This window comes from Lontra canadensis, unplaced genomic scaffold (genome assembly GCF_010015895.1).
Source record: "Lontra canadensis isolate GAN:19392208 unplaced genomic scaffold, GSC_riverotter_1.0 scaffold25, whole genome shotgun sequence".
NCBI lineage: Eukaryota > Metazoa > Chordata > Mammalia > Carnivora > Mustelidae > Lontra > Lontra canadensis.
The window spans coordinates 1,244,402-1,259,727 of record NW_022631019.1 but is presented as its reverse complement, the minus strand read 5'-3'; positions in this window follow the sequence as shown (position 1 = coordinate 1,259,727).

Below are 15,326 nucleotides of genomic sequence, written 5' to 3'. Positions count from 1 at the left end.
GGGAGAGGACGCACCTTCAGTGCTCCCACCCAGGGTGAGAGTGACAGTTTGCTTTCCCTGAGCTGCACCTACTGTCCACACCCCACCTGTCCCCAGGATGGGGCTGGGCTGGCTCATTCCTGCTCCCATCTCACAGATGGGCAGGTGGGTCAGTGGGCTCAGAAAGCAACAGGGCAGGGTGCCTGGGTGGCTCAGTGGGTTAAGCCTCTGCCTTCGGCTCGGGTCATGATCTCAGGGTCGTGGGATCGAGCCCCGCATCGGGCTCTCTGCTCGGCAGGGAGCCTGCTTCCTCCTCTCTCTCTGCCTGACTCTCTGCCTGCTTGTGATCTCTCTCTCTCTCTTTCTGTCAAATAAATAAATAAAACCTTAAATTAAAAAAAAAAAAAAAAGTAACCCCGGCCTGGCCCCGGGTCTCTGGAGTGCAGACAGTGCTCAGACCGTAACCCTAATCTCCCCATGCAGAAGGGGCTCTCCCCACCTGGGCTTCCCCATACCACTGCGGCCCCCAGAGGTGGTGACCTTGTGGGCAGCTTAGGGGTGGGGGACCCCCACGTGCCTGGGGCCCCAAGACGCAGGCGGGGAGGCTGGCGAGAGGCAGCGCACCCCTGCTGACGCCTCAGATGGGACGTGTCCTGACGAGTCTCCCCTGGAGCCCCATGGCTCCCACGTCCCCGCTCAGCCCCGGGGCTCATGCAATGGGCATGAAACCCTCTGACTTCCCTCATCCGTGAGGCTGCAAATCCATTAGCTGTGGCGGCTTCCCTCCCAGCAGACCCATCCCGACCCGGCTGTGGGTGTCCAGTTCCACGGGCCCCGGGCAGGTCCCCATCAGATCCTGAGGTCGAGCCCTCGCCAGGACCAGGAACCACCCCCCTCAGTGGCTGACTGCTGGTGGCCCAGCGCGGACCGACCTTGAGCCCCTTCCTTGTCCTGACCTTGGCACCACGGGCCCGGGGGTCTCTACCTAATCCCAGTTCCTGGGGACACTGAGGAGGACAGCCTCCTTTGTGCCAGGGAAGGAAGCAGGCAGGGGTGAAGTCAGGGGGGTGGGGTGGGGGTCCTTACCAGTCCCCAGGACCAACCCAGCACAGCCTCCGAGGCAGGGCGGGGGTCCGGCGGGACCCAGGCCCTTGGGAGACCCACCAGACCCCACGAGCACAGGCCATGCCCCGACACCCGAGGGCCTGTCAGAGGGAGCCCCCACCCTGGACGGTCACTCCTTGTTGTCACCAGGGACACACAGGACGGCTGCACTCTGCCTTCTCATTTCCACACGGTCACTGGATGTCACTTGACAGATCGCTGAACAGACCACGTCCAAGGGGGGTGTGCGGCCCCGTTCCCGAGTCTGACTTTACAGGGGACGCTGCCCGGCCTGAGATGCGCCCGACTCCCCCCTGGCTCGCCCATCCGGCCGACCAGCACTCACGGGGCAGCTTCGTGTCCCGCGAGCGGCCCGCTGGCCAACGTCCCCTGCGGGTCCTGCTGGGACCCTTCGTGGGGACCCTCCCTCTGCCGGATGGCCGGGGACCAGCGAGGCCGGCGGCAGGGGGTCTGCAGGACCATCAAGACGTCCGCTCTGCGGGTACTGGCTTGAACCAGTTGAGCAGGGCGACCTTGGAGATGGTCTGGACCTGCCCCTCTTTGCTCCAAGAGGCCAGGGACATGCCTCATGCTCTCGGGGCGCGCGGGCTGTCGCCCAGCAAGCCAAGGGTGGCCCCATGCCCGCTGGGAGGGAGGAGTCCCGTGAGCACCTCGGGTCCTTCTGAAACAATGAGCAGCGACCCGGAGCGAGGCGTGCGGGGGGACGCGCTCCTGTGGGACTCTGACCTGGGACTCCGCCTGTGGGTGAGACCCCACCTCTGCAACGGGCGTGCTGAGGCCCACCCACTCGGAGAGGCTGGGACTCCGGGGGTGGCTGCGGGGACCCCAGGGGCAGGGGCTGCATTCTCCTGCTCACCACTCAGTAAAAGCCCCAGGCCCACTCCCAGGCCTCCAGTCGCCTTGGTAAAGTCGGTCTCCGAGGACGCCCATGGGCCCCCTGCTCCGTCCGGCCTGGGGCAGCAAACCCGTCTCCTCCTCCCCTGCCTGCAGCCTCCTTGAAGCTCCAGCGCCAGCAGCCCTAGAGAGAGATGCAAGGGACGCGGACAGGAGTCCCTGACCTCACGCTCCTCCTTCTAGGGCTGTCCCTGAAACTGGCTGCCTCCGTTGTGGGGTCTCCGCTCCCCAGGGCTGGCAGCCCCCTCCACACAGCACCATCCCTGGCCTCTGGGGGCTGCACTCCCCGGCTCTGGAGCCGTGGGCCGCCCCGGATTCTTCCTTCCCCGGTGGTCTCCTTCGTCTCTCTGCTCCTCCTGCCTTAGTACCGGACACGAACGCTGTCCGTGGGAGACGGGGGCTGGACGCCTGCCCTCCGCCGCTCCAGCCGGCCCAGGGTGACCACCATCCCCCAGGACCACCAGCCCATCCCCATGGACACAAGGGCCCCGAGGCAGGATGGGGTCAAGAGGGACGCAGAGGCTTGGGAGCCCCAAATAAGACTCCCACCAGATCCGGCTCTGTCCCCACACCAGAAGCCTGTTAGAGGTGCCCACGCCCTGCTCCTTACGTGTACACTCATACCCTCTCGCCAACAGGGGCTTCCAGTAAAGGTGAAAGGGCACCCTCTCCGCGCCCTGCACTCAGCCCTCACGTGCATTGGGAGGTAATCTAGAATGTTCTAGAAACCCCAGCAGCTCCCGGGTGTCTCAGAGCACACTAGGGGCCCAAGGCAGGCTGTTGGGGTGCCAGCACTCGCTTCGTCCTGCCGCACCGGTTTAACCTCCCAACCCGGCCATGCTCCTCTTCAAGGAGTCGGCTGAGTGTCCCACTGGCTGGGACTGGCCGACATGCACCTCACAGTCACTCCCTAATTCCATTTGCAAGGGACCCTCCGGAGGAGATCCTGGGCAGCAAGGGACGTGACAGGGCAGGAGCACCTGAGTCATCACTGGGGAGTGAGGCAGGAGGAGGAGGCTGGGGACAGGGCCCTCCCCCTCCACTAGGTGCCCCTTGCTGGCCGTCACATGCTAGGCCCTCCCTTGCTCAGTGCTGCGCCCCAGGAATCAGCATGTCTGAGACTCCCTGGGGTCCCGCACCCCATCTTCCCTGGTGGGTGAAGTGAGCCCCTAGCTTGGGGCCTCTCCTCCCATCGCCCCTTGTGACCTGGGCCGTGGGACAGCCCCCTGCTCCCAACTCAGCCCGATTTGTGCCCAGACACCCATGGGGCTCAAGCTGGATGTCTCACCCTCAGACTGCGGGGAGGGCCTGGCCGCCTGTCCCACTGCCTCCCTGTGACCTGCCGGTCAAGACAGTGCAGGGGAACCCTGGGAATCCCCCAGCCACATTTCCCCTTTCTTCTTGAGGCAGATTTCCCGGGGTCTTGGTGGGTAGGAGAGAGATGGTGAGGGCTTGAGCCGGACCTCGGAGCAGGAGCGTGGCGTCCTGAGACCCGGCCACAGCAGCGCTCCCTCCTCCCCTCTGCATTCAGGCTACCCTCAGTGCCCCCCGGTCTGTGTGAGCTCCAGGCTGGGCCCAGTGCGGTTCAGAGGCAAAGCAGCCGGGTCCTCCCCTAAGCAGGGAGCCACATCTATAAGCCAGAGATAAGTCACGTGGTGAGCACTTGCTTAGTGAGGGGGCAGAGGCTGGGCGGGAGGAAGGATGCGGCCCTGGGGATGGGGGAAAGGACATCTCTGAGAAAGAAGACAGTTGTGTAACATGGCTGGGAGTGCCTGGGGTCCATTCTTGGTGAGGCAGGGGGCTCGCACAGCGCAGGGCTGGCCGGGGCCCCCTCCCACAGGGCCACCATGCAGTCTTCAGGCTCATCGGGGGCAGACAGAGCGGACAGGAGGCCGATGGGCCAGCTCCCAGGTTGGGCCAGGTGGGAGCCCTGAAAGGCAGGGGACAGGGTGGGGAGGGTGCAGAGGGGGAGGGTGGGGAGAGGGGATACCGGAGACGCCCGGAGGCGGAAAGCCTATAGGAGGCAGCTCCAGCATCTGTGGAGAGGAGGGTGGATGGAGCAGACCCCACAGCATGGCCTCATGCCTGCAACAGAGGGGAAGGACGCAGGGTTAAGGGGTCAGAGCAGGGCCAGAGGGTGTGCAGGGCGCCTGGGGACTTCCCAGACATTGAGGGGTCGGCTCCTGGGAGCAGAACTGGGGGGACGGTCTGCCCCAAGCTCCAGACTGGGGTATCCGTTGCTGACCCCCATCCCCCTGCACCACTGCACCCCCCAATGGGAAGACCCTCCCCCCTCACCCAAAACCAGGAGCCTAGAGATAGCCGCACCTCCCCCCCGCCAGCCGGGCCCTTCCTCACCCGGCCCTCCCCAGGCACCCACACCTTCAGCCCTCTCTCCACTGCCTGGCGGTAGCCGGGGCACCTCTCCAGCAGCAAATCAAGCCATGTCTGCCACTCCCACATTGTCTGGGGCCTCGTGACCACGCGCCTCAGGCTGGGCTGCTTAAACAGCACACATCTGTTTCTCCAGGTTCGGGACACAGGAAGTCCAAGATCACGGGGCCAGCAAGGCCGAGGGCCTTGGCCAAAGCCTCTCTCCTTGGATCGCAGACGCTGCCACCGTGCCATGTCCTCCCACAGCCTTCCTCTGCACACACACTGTTGGGGGGGGGCGCAGAGCTCACATGTCCCCTCCTCTTTGTTTTGTTTTGAAGCCATCTCCTTGGCCAGCCTGCAGCCCAGGGCAGGTCTTGAACCCAAAACCCAAGATCAAGACCTGAGCTGAGATCGAGTCGTTGTCACGCAGCCCTAATTACCTCCGAGAAGCCCTGTCTCCCGCTGCAGTCACGGTGGGAGTGAGAGCCTCCACACGGGAATCTGAGGACACACAATCCAGGGCAACCTCCACCCAGAATGTGAGCTCCTCAGGGCAAGGAGCTCTGTCCCCTGTCACTGCTGCGTCCCTAGCAGGAGGCACACAGCCCAGGCCCATGGGGACAGGGGAAGCAGAGGAAGCCTCCCATCCGTGCAGAGTGGCCCACGCCATCAGCTGGGTTAATCAGTGACATCACAGCGTGTCCGCATCACCAGGAACACAGGCCACATGCTCACTCAGACACAACAAAGTCACTGTCAGGCCACGGAACCACCAGCTGACCCTGGTGGCTTGTCACACACATAGCCTCTGCCTCGCTCCATTCCGCTTCTGACGCAGGCAAGGTATGTTAATACCAGGGGCTCGTGGGGCACACAGGTCTTCAGGGCCAGTGTCCCCAGCAAGGAAACAGGGTGTCGGGACAGCCGAGACAAAACCGGCGGGCACCACTTAGACGAGACCACGACAGCTTCCTGTCTGGCGGGACTGGCATTTGCAACACATCCCAAACAAAACCAGTAACCATGGAATGTCATTCACCGTCCAGCTGGTCCCCAGAGGTCAGCCCACGAGACTAGCAACACGTGAGCAATAACCCCACAGGCACACGGGGACCTGATCAAAGCCCTGACTGGCACACCTTAGCGGCCAGTCCTCAGGGGGGCCCTCTCAGGATGCTGAAGACAGTTCCTCAAAAGTACTTATAGAAACCGTGAAAGGCATGTGGGTGCCTCCGTCGGGGAAGCAGCTGCCTTCAGCCCAGGTGGTGATCCCGGGGTCTGCAGGGATCAAGGGATGGAGTCGGGCTCCCTGTTCGGTGGGGCGTCTGTTTCTCCCTCCGCCCGTCCCCCTGCTCGTGCTCTCCCCCAAAGAGATGAATGGGATCTTTGAAAAAAATAAATAAATAATAAAAGTCCCTATAATTAAGCACCAAAATGGCAACGCTCTCGGGTCCCCTGTTTCTCCAGGCGCTTTGCACGATGTCGATAAACTTCGCTTTGCCACCCCTTGTCTGGCCCACCTCCTCGTTCTTCAATGAGCGCAGGACTAAAGTCCTGTAACATTAAGACACCTGGTCAGGAGCTCCCTGCTCCGGGCCGCCCTCAACGAACACACAGCCCCAATCCCCCGACACACCCTAAACCCCACGCCCACCGCCCCTGGAGTGATCCCACGCCAGCAATCCCCCAACCTCACAGCGTGGGCACATGCCGGGGGGTCCGACTGCCAGGCGTGGAGTGTCTGTTCTTCCAGTAAAGTCGCTGCTTAGGGATCAGGGCGTTCTTTGTCAAGCAAAGGGTGATCACCTGGGGGTAGCTCCAGGCGGCCAACGCACCCGAGGACCCAACACCCACACACACAGGCCTCCACGTGTGTATGGGACACATGGCACACGGCCCCACCGCAAGGCCTGCAACGGGCATCACGAGTCCCACCTGCGCCGTGCTTCCCTGCGTCCTGGAAAAGGTCGGGCCTCCTTCCGCTCAGCTCTGGCCGAGGACTAACTTCCCCTTTCTGCTTCATTCTCTTCTGCCTCGTCTGGGTTTTTTCATAACACCATGTTTCCCTTTTACAAGAAAAAGCCCGAAGGGCCGATGGATTGACATCATTGCTGGTGAAGGCTGGGCCGCCAGGCCGGCCCCAGGGGAGCCCGCGGGTTCCCCAGAACGCAGCCCTGCCCGGCAGTGAGGACAGTTCCTGTCTGCTGCACCGCCTGCTCCCCACCCCACCGGCCGGTCTCCCCACCCACGCCCCTGCCGCCCCAGCCCTCAGCCCCGGGCTAGGGGCCTGGGAGTGAATCGGGGCCAGTGTCAGCCTGAGGGTCAGAACACCCACGCTCACGCCAGCCAGAGGGAGGAAGCAGCATCCCTCACAGATGAACACAGATGAGCCCGTACACGTTCCCCGCACCATGAGGGTCACTGAAGCTTGGTGACTGGCATGGTTGACCTTGAGGACGTGGGGCTCCAGGAGCTCAGCCAGTCCCAAGAGGACAGACGCCCTCTGAACCCACTTGCACAAGGGACCTGAGTCGTCACCTTCCTAGACAGCGCAGGCACCAGGGACTGGGAAGGGCAGGGGCTGGGGTGTCAAGGGGACAGAGCGTCAGATGGAACGTTCCGGAGACAGGCAGCGGGGACGGGGAGTATGCTTCACACCGCACACAGCTAGCACGGTGGCTCTCATGCCTGTGTCACAGCAGTTTTTTTAAAAAAAGATTAAAAATTTTTAAGAGAAAGCAGGAGGGACCCTCGTGTTGCTAGAATATTCTCTAGCTGGCCAACGTCGGCGTCAACATCTGCGTCAAGCCTGTACCATGGCTTCGCAGGACGTCACCCATGGGGGAACCAGGCGAGGACACATGGGGTCCCTCCGCAGGATTTCCTACAATTCCCTGGGAACGGCACCGAAAGAAAAGCCTCACTTAAAGACTACGAGCTGCGGGCCCCATGGGTGTTGTGCACTTGTGTGTGGCGTACGTGGTTGGGGTACGAGTCCCACAGCCCAGGCCTCGGCACCCTGCTCGTTGCCACACAGGAAACCCCTGAGGCCCCGGGTCCCCACGTGGCAAGGTTCCTGCCTGCCCTGGGAAGCTACGGTTTCTTTCCCAGTGTGTTCCACAACCGTGTTTTCTCCCTGAACTGTCATAATGAAATGAAAAGCATTAACTCTACTTTGCCTTTCTCTTCTGTTTCAACAAGGTCACGGGATGTCGCTTTACACAGAAAAGCACAAACACACACCGTGACTGTGGGTGCGCGCCTGTGGCGGGAGGAGATGCACTTTGCTTGCTCACGGACCCGCCCAAGCAGTGCCCACGAGGCAGCCTCAAGCCCCCAACCCACCTGTGCCTGGACGGCAGCTGCCAACCCGCCTGCTGGGGTGGGGACCGGGACCCAGGGGATGTGTCCCCAGGCCTGCGTCTCTGTGTCCCACCAAAGATATGACTTCCGGGGGATCCCTGACACTGCTGCTTCAATATCCAGCAGATGACAATGGGCCCCGGCCAACTGTTGATGAGGAAAGCCCTGGTTAGTCCCGGAGACAGCCCTGGGCCAGGGGAGGAGGAGCCTTATTCCAAGCCCAGAGCTCCCCCGCCTCCAGGAAGCAGTGCTCTGCTGGGCCCACATTTACGAGGCTCCTCCTGCACACGCGGCTCTCACACGGCTGTCCAGCCATCCTACCCACACGGGAAAGGTGTGCTGCTTCACGGGTAACTGGAACACTGTGGAAGTCAGGGAGCAACCAGGGGCCAGCTAATGGGGGGCAGCTCAGGGCCCCACGAGCCGGAGCTGCACCTGTCAAGGAAGCCCCAGCGGCCTCGACCTGGCGGGCCGCAGGCAGCCGTGGTCACCACCCGAGCAGCGACCCATGCTCTCTGCGTGTCCCCGCCTGGAAGAGGTCACAGCAGGGCTGGTGCTTCCCCAGAAGGTGACTTCCCGGCCCCGCCGCATCACTTCCCCGCCTTTCCTGGAACCTACCGGAAGACCCGCCCAGGCCTGGGCATTCCCTCAGTGGCCGTCTCCCCAGCGCCCCACCCCCGGGGCAGGGACGTGCTGGGCCTGGGTCCGCAGGGACCCGCCGCCTTCCCCTCCGCTGGGGTGACAACTCGAGCCTCCAGGAGCTGCGGAGGCCAGCGGCCGCTGGGCCTTCCCCACGGCGGGGTCGCAGGACACCAGGGGGCAGCAGAGCCCAGCCCTGCGCTCCGTCCCCCGGAGGCGCCTGCCCGCCTGCCCGCCTCTCCGCAGCCACCTCGGAGGCGGGGAGCGCGTGCTTCTCCCGCCTCACCCCTCCGAGACGGCGCGCGGGGCCTGTCGGCTCAGCGCGCGACCCAGGCTGGGCCTGGGACCAGGCAGCCTCTCCGCCGCGATGCCGCTGGGGGAGGCTGTGCTTGTCCCGGGAACAAACGCGGGGCGATGTCTGGGGCACCGGCGGGAAGCGCGCGGGGCGCCCCCGGCACAGCGCCAGCCCCGGTTGCGGAGAGGCCCCCGCCCCCAAGCTGCTGCGACTTCGGGGCCCACGACTTGGGGGCTGGCACACTGCTGCCCCACGGGGCTCAGAGTCAACGGGAGACACCCCGAGGCAGCCCAGGGAGGAGAGGAGCCGCGGCGGGCTCGGCACACCCGGACGGTCTTCCCGGTCGGCCTGAGCCGCGGGCGCGGGCTGGGACTTGACGGCGGGTCCAGGAAAGATGCCGGCGGGGCGGGGCGGGGCGGGGCGGGGCGGGCGCCCCAGGAGGGGGCGGATCGGTCCGCGCAGCCTGGGCGGGGCCCGGACTCCGTCCGCCTCTCGGGAGGGCGCAGGGGCCCCGGCAGGGCTGCAGACCAGCCCCTCCCTCCCAGCTCCCGGTGCTGCCGGCACCGCCACCCTGCCCGCCCGCCCCGTACACCTGAAGCCCCGGGGTACGGCTCCAGCACACGGCCTCGCCCTGCCAGCGCGCGGCCCTCCCACTCGCCCTCCTGCAGGAAGCCTCCCGTCCTCCGTCTTCCTGGAAGGCACGGAGGTCCCGCGGCAGGTTTGGCTGGGGTGACCCCGCAGCCGTCCTAGCGCGCCCGCGCACCCCCTCTGCAGCCTCCGCGCGCCCCGCACCACCCCAATCACGACCACTTACAGACCTTGTAACACCCAGAGCCCTCGCCCCCAAGAGCCGTCCTTCTAGCGGCCGCTGACGGCACCCGGCCCGCAGGCTGGGCTGCCGGGAAACAGGAGTGGACACAAAGTGTCCAGCCAGCCCAGCCTTCTCCTCTGGGTCCCAGCGGCCTGGCAAAGTCACGGCCTCCTTGAGAGCGGGGCTGCACTCGCTGGCCGCTGTCGCGTGGCGGCAGGACTCTGAGGAGCGCTCTGCCGCCTGCACGGGGTGTCCCTCCGCGCCTGGCGCGTGCAAAGAATCGCCTTCCCCGAGGTCCGCTCAAGGTGCTGGCGGGGCTGCGGGGGCTGCGGGGGCTGCGGGGCTGTGGAGACTGAGCCGGGCAGGTGAGCGGGCGGGGCAAGCAGGCGGGGGGCGGGGGCTGCCCTGGGGGACACCCCTCCTAGCTGGCGCCCCCAGCCCCCCACCCTCCACCAGCCCGGGGCGACGCTCACCCGGGATGTTGCCCCCTGTCTCCACGCTGTCCCTTCTCCAGCTCAGGGCTGGGCTGGTGCCCGCAAACTTCTCAAACAAAAGGGAGGCCAGGGAAGTGGCCCAGGGCGTCTGCCAGCCCCGCCCGGACCTTACCCCCACCCCCAACCACCGGTGCCCCAGACTCCAGCCGATCTTCATTCTGGGGGTGAACAGGGGCTGTGCCTGCCGCCAGGCGCCCAAGGCTTGAGGGTGGTCGGAGGCGGTGGAGGCGGCTGGGTGCTGGTGGGCCTTTATGCCGAGCAGGGTGGTGGGGCCTGAGGCGCGCGTGCCTTCCCACGCTCTGCCGCCAATCAGCAGCCAATCCTGGACAAAGAACAGCCCCCCCGCCTCCCCCACCCCCCACCGCTGCTGGGCTGGGATAATGATGCCCCCGCCCCCAGCAGGTGGGGAGTGTGGGGGGAGGGGGAGACGTGTGGGGCCCTAGCTTGGACTTGCCCTACCACCAAGTCCCTGCTATCAGACCCTCCCAGAGCAGCCCCCAGAGGTCCAGCTGCCTGCCCAGGGAAGCTGTGGTCCCTGGGGGCTCAGCCTCAGGACCCCACGCTCCCAGCACAGGTCAAAAGTAGCTCTCTGATCACTGCCTGCTCTCAGGAGCTATGCTTGGTCTCTCCCCTGGGCCTCTCGACCCCTCACACCTGACAACCAGGCACCTGCTGGGCCTGGCCACACTCACCAGGGGACGAAAGCCACTGCGGGAGCAGTTTGAGATGTGGGAACAACGTGGAGATGGCACCTCAGAGACGGGGAGCTGACCAGCACCGGTGCCCCTTGAGTGTGTCAGGGGCACTGCCCCTGGAAAATCCCAACCTCATCTCGCTTTCGGAAAGGCCAAGCTCCAGCTGGCCACCTCTTCCAGGAAGGCCCTCTGAGCTCCTCCTCCATCCTACAGTCTGGTCCTCACATAACAAGGTCATCATCGGAGGTGCTCGGACAGTTCATTCCCCGGGGGTCAGGAAAGGCATGAGTTTCCCACCCCAGCATCCCTGGGACCCAGTATTTTTTTTTTTTTTAAGATTTTATTTATTTATTTGACAGAGATCACAAGCAGGCAGAGAGGCAGGCAGAGAGAGAGAGGAGGAAGCAGGCTCCCCGAGGAGCAGAGAGCCCGATGAGGGGCTCGATCCCAGGACCCTGAGATCATGACCTGAGCGGAAGGCAGAGGCCTTAACCCACTGAGCCACCCAGGCGCTTGGGACCCAGTATTTTTAAACGATGGATCTCAGGAGGCTTTTCCACAAGCCCAGGGAGGAGGAAAGGCCATCCCACACCTCAGAGAGATAGCTAAGTCCAGGGTGGGGGCAGTCTTGCCAGCCTTCTGTCCCTACCACACTGCCTGGCAGGATGCACTGGTGGGGGAGGGAGGGGGGAGTACCGTGCAGCCAGGCTTCGGAGCAGGGGTGCCAGGAGGGGATGAGGCGGGGCCAGGGTAGGTGGCAGGGGGAAGGGGTGGTGGGGCTGGGTGCCCAGGGTGATCGAGAGACCCAGGAGCGGTGCCAGCCTGGGGCAAGATGGTGTTGGGGAGGGGCTGACACGTGGCTCCCCAGCCCTGGTCCCAGGGACCTCCTGGGCCCTTTGATGGTCAGCAGGCAGGCGCTGCCCCATGGAGCCTAGCTCTGCTTGGGGGTGGCCAGGTAGACCCAGGCTGCCCCTCTGCTTGCCCCGCCTGCCTCCAGGCCCTGAATGGCTGGGAGCCTTTTGTGGGAGAGCAGCTGGCGGCCGGCCCTTTATGTGGGGCTGTGGGAAAGTCGGCCGGCAGCCTCTCACACCCTCTCCAAAGCCCGGATTATCTCGGGGCCAGCAGGACACCCTCTCAAGGATGTCCCCCCCCAGCAGGGGTGGGGGTGGGGGCCCCCCAGAGGTCCTGTCTACCAAGCACTGGCCCGGGAGTCCCTCAGCAAGGAAGGGCCCCTGAAAGCAGAGTCCCTGGGATGCCCGGCTCCCTGCCCCCCACCAGCCCAGCTGCCTAGACTCAGAACTGCCCCATGCCGGGAAGGGCCTTCGAGGAGCCCCCACCCACCTCACCCCTCCAGCTCATCCAGGCCTCTGGCCTTCATGGGGATGATGACAGGAGAGTTCGAGAGTTCGCTCAGGACTGACAGCCCTTACCCTAGCCGCTGGCAGCTGGGCCACAGCTGGGCCAACTTGCGGCAGGCCCAGGGCTGAAGTCAGACTTGGGGGTCCTGAGGGACCCGAAACGGGGAGGGTGTGGCAAGGAACTATGCACGCATTTAACACCTACTGCATACCGGCTGAGCAGGGCACATTATCTTCCTGGACCCGCTCAGAATCCTGAGGGGGAGGCAAGACAACAGTTCAGGGGCCATACCTAGGCCTAGCTCTCACGTTGTCCTGGGTGCACTTTGGCCCCTGAAAGCCACTCCAGCGGGCAGCTCCCAGGCGGCCCGGAACTTGGGCAGGGATCATGCTCCAAATGAAGTGGGGTGGAGCCCAGTGGAGCCCAGCTCGGGCAACAGGACGTTAACACCAGCAGCCTGTGGGGGGGGCTCCTGAACGCTCTGCCTTCACCCGCTCCTTCCTCCTCTGCACCTGCCTCACACGGACTGCTACTGGCCCCATGTTACAGATGAAGAAACTGAGGGCCAGAGAGCCCAGCAACAACACAGCGGCACTGGATCAGCACCCCAAGCCCACAGCCCTAGCAGCTCAGAGGGCCTCTGTCTGGCAGGAGCACCCCGGGGCAACCATCAGAAGGGGCGGAGCGGCAGGCATTCCCCTTTGTCCCTTGGTTCGCCAGCGCCAGCGGTGCCAGGCCTGGGGCGCGGGGACTGCTGAGGGCTGTGGGAATGGGAAGGCACTGGCCGGGCCAGATGTGCGACCCTCCAGCATGCGGGTCGGGAGCTGCTGCTGATGCCCCAACCTTCAAAGACATCCTGGGGGAGCCCCGCCTGGCTCCCAGTGCTCCCCAGATGGCCTCTGGGCCCAGCGCTCTGCACACAAAGCCAGCACGCGCCTTTTGTGCCAGATGAATGTCCGTGGCAGGCGCGGAGTGTGGGAAGCCACCCGGAGAGGCCCTTCCCTCCTGCCCAAATTCTCCTCTGGCTTGGGGGCAGGCAGGGCTGCAGAGCTGCAGGCCTGGGTCTGCCACCTCAGCCAGCGTGCTCCCCCATCCCCGGGCCTCCCTGCATGGTGTCAGACTGGCGGGGCCCTGCACTGAGACCACCGAGACCCCCTCACGCCCTGTTTCACACGAAGAGAAACAGGCCCGAGGGGTTGAGGGGGCTGTCCGCTCTTTCCCTCGAGGGAGCTCCAGGGAGGGTGGGGTCTGCCCCACGGGGTCCGAGCCCAGGGGACAGGCGGGCGCTCACTAGACCCTCCTGGCTAAGGCCAGGAGCCACCTCAGTCCTGGGGGATGGGGCAGGAGACTGAATGTGAGGTCACTGCCAGGCGCGGGAGACAAGCAGCGTAGGGAGGGCCAGACTCTGAAGGCTTCGCCCACCTCCCCCACACCCTGCCCCAGGGCCAGGCTTGGGCCTCAGCCTAGCACCCAGCAGCCACTTAAAAAGGGTAATTATAGCCCAGCAGGGGGTGGGCAACCTTGGTCTCACTTCCTCCCCTAAGCTGGAGGCCGACCAGGATCCCAGGACTGGCTGGGCCCCTTGAGCCTTCCTCTGTGAACTCGGCGTTGGGTCCTGCGGGGTCTAAGGAGACCCCCAGCCCAGCGGCTGTAGGGAGCACCAGGTGTGCCCAGTGGGCCGGTGCTGAGCCTCCCTGATGGGTCCCTGCGCCAGGCTGGACCCCTGTACCCCCAACAGCTGGCCCGACTACCAACTACCATTACAATGGGGGGGGAGAGAGTCTGTGGGGTGTCGGAGCCCAGGCAGGTACCCAAAAGGAATGTTGATGAAGTCATCTGGAGTCTGGACAGGGGTCCTGTGGTGGGGACAATGGGGGGGGGGTGGATGTCCAAGGATCAGTGAGGCGTGACCCTGGGGAGCACGGAGCCTGAACCCTCATCTGCGACCCTTCAGGCCCCCACAGTGCCTGGGACGCAGAGGGTCCCAGCGGGGATGGTTCTTGGCTCTTTCAGTCATCCTCGGATTGGGGGGGGGGACTGTGTCAGTGTGTCACTCTGTGACACCCACACCCAGAGCTACCCAGGCCCTCTCTGCTTCCCCAGCAGCTTCCCAGGTAACTAAGCTGCCAGAGCTCCCACCCCCCCACCCCCACCCCCGTGGGTCACTTTGCCTTCTCTTGTTCCAACATTTGTGCGCAAATTAGTTGCCTTCCCCGAAGCCTCTGCCGCTGGCCTGCTGCTGATTTGGGGAGCCCCCAGTGACTTGAGCAGGCGGCTGGGGGGGACTCTTTAACCACCAGGTAGGCCAACCCTTCAAGCATCAGATGGGGAACACGAGGCCCAGGGCAGGCCAGCCCAGTGTCCAGCGCCCACAGGCTAGAGCCCGGTGGAGCAAGGGGGTAGGACCCGCCAGTCCAGGACCCAAGCGGCAAATGGGGTCAGATTGTGCGGGAAGCGAACTTAGGGAGAGGGAGCTGGGAGCTGCTCTGAGGGCCTGGGCTGGTCCACTGAGTGTGAGGGAAGGTCCCCCACCACCAGCATAGACCCCGGAGGAAGCACAGTGGTTGACAGAGAGGCTGAGTGACTGACGGAAGCAGGACCAGATCCAGGAACCTGCTCCCGCCCTTTCTGTGGAAGAAGCAGCCGCCACACCTGCCCTCCCCCAGGCTCCAGTCTGGCCTCAGCTCCCAACGTGCAGCTTGGGATGGACTGGTCCTCGGTGTCCTTGCCCGTGCAAATGGGTACGATGACACTCAGCCTTGGCACAGCGGTGTCCCACAGCAGCCCCAGAGGAGCAGGGCAGGGCATGGGGAGTGAGGATGGAGGTCAGCACTGTGCAGACAATCCACACGGAGCAGGTGCCCCCCTTCATCTCTGGGACAGGCACAGGGGCGTCAGGCTGACCCGCCCCCCTGCTCCCCGCTGCCTGGGATTGGGAGGGCAGCCCCCGAACAGCAGAGGGGTGTGCCTTGCGCGTGCCCCCGACATGTGACTCATGGACGCTCAATTTGAGTTTCATGTCATTTTTGTGTGTCACAAAATATTTTCCTTCTTTGGCTGTTTTTTTCACGGGTTTAAACACGTGACTGCGTTCTTGGGGAGACTCAGACACAGCGCAGGGCCTGATGCGCACCCCCGTGCTCAGCCTGATCTCCCCAAATCTCAGGCAGCACTGTCGTCACCGCGGTTCACAGGAAGCCAAGGCTCCTGGCGGGCTCAGAGCCCCATCCTGGCTCTCCCAGCGGAGAGACACCCTGGCCGGGCCCGCTGGCAGTCTGGCCTCCAAGAACCAGGCT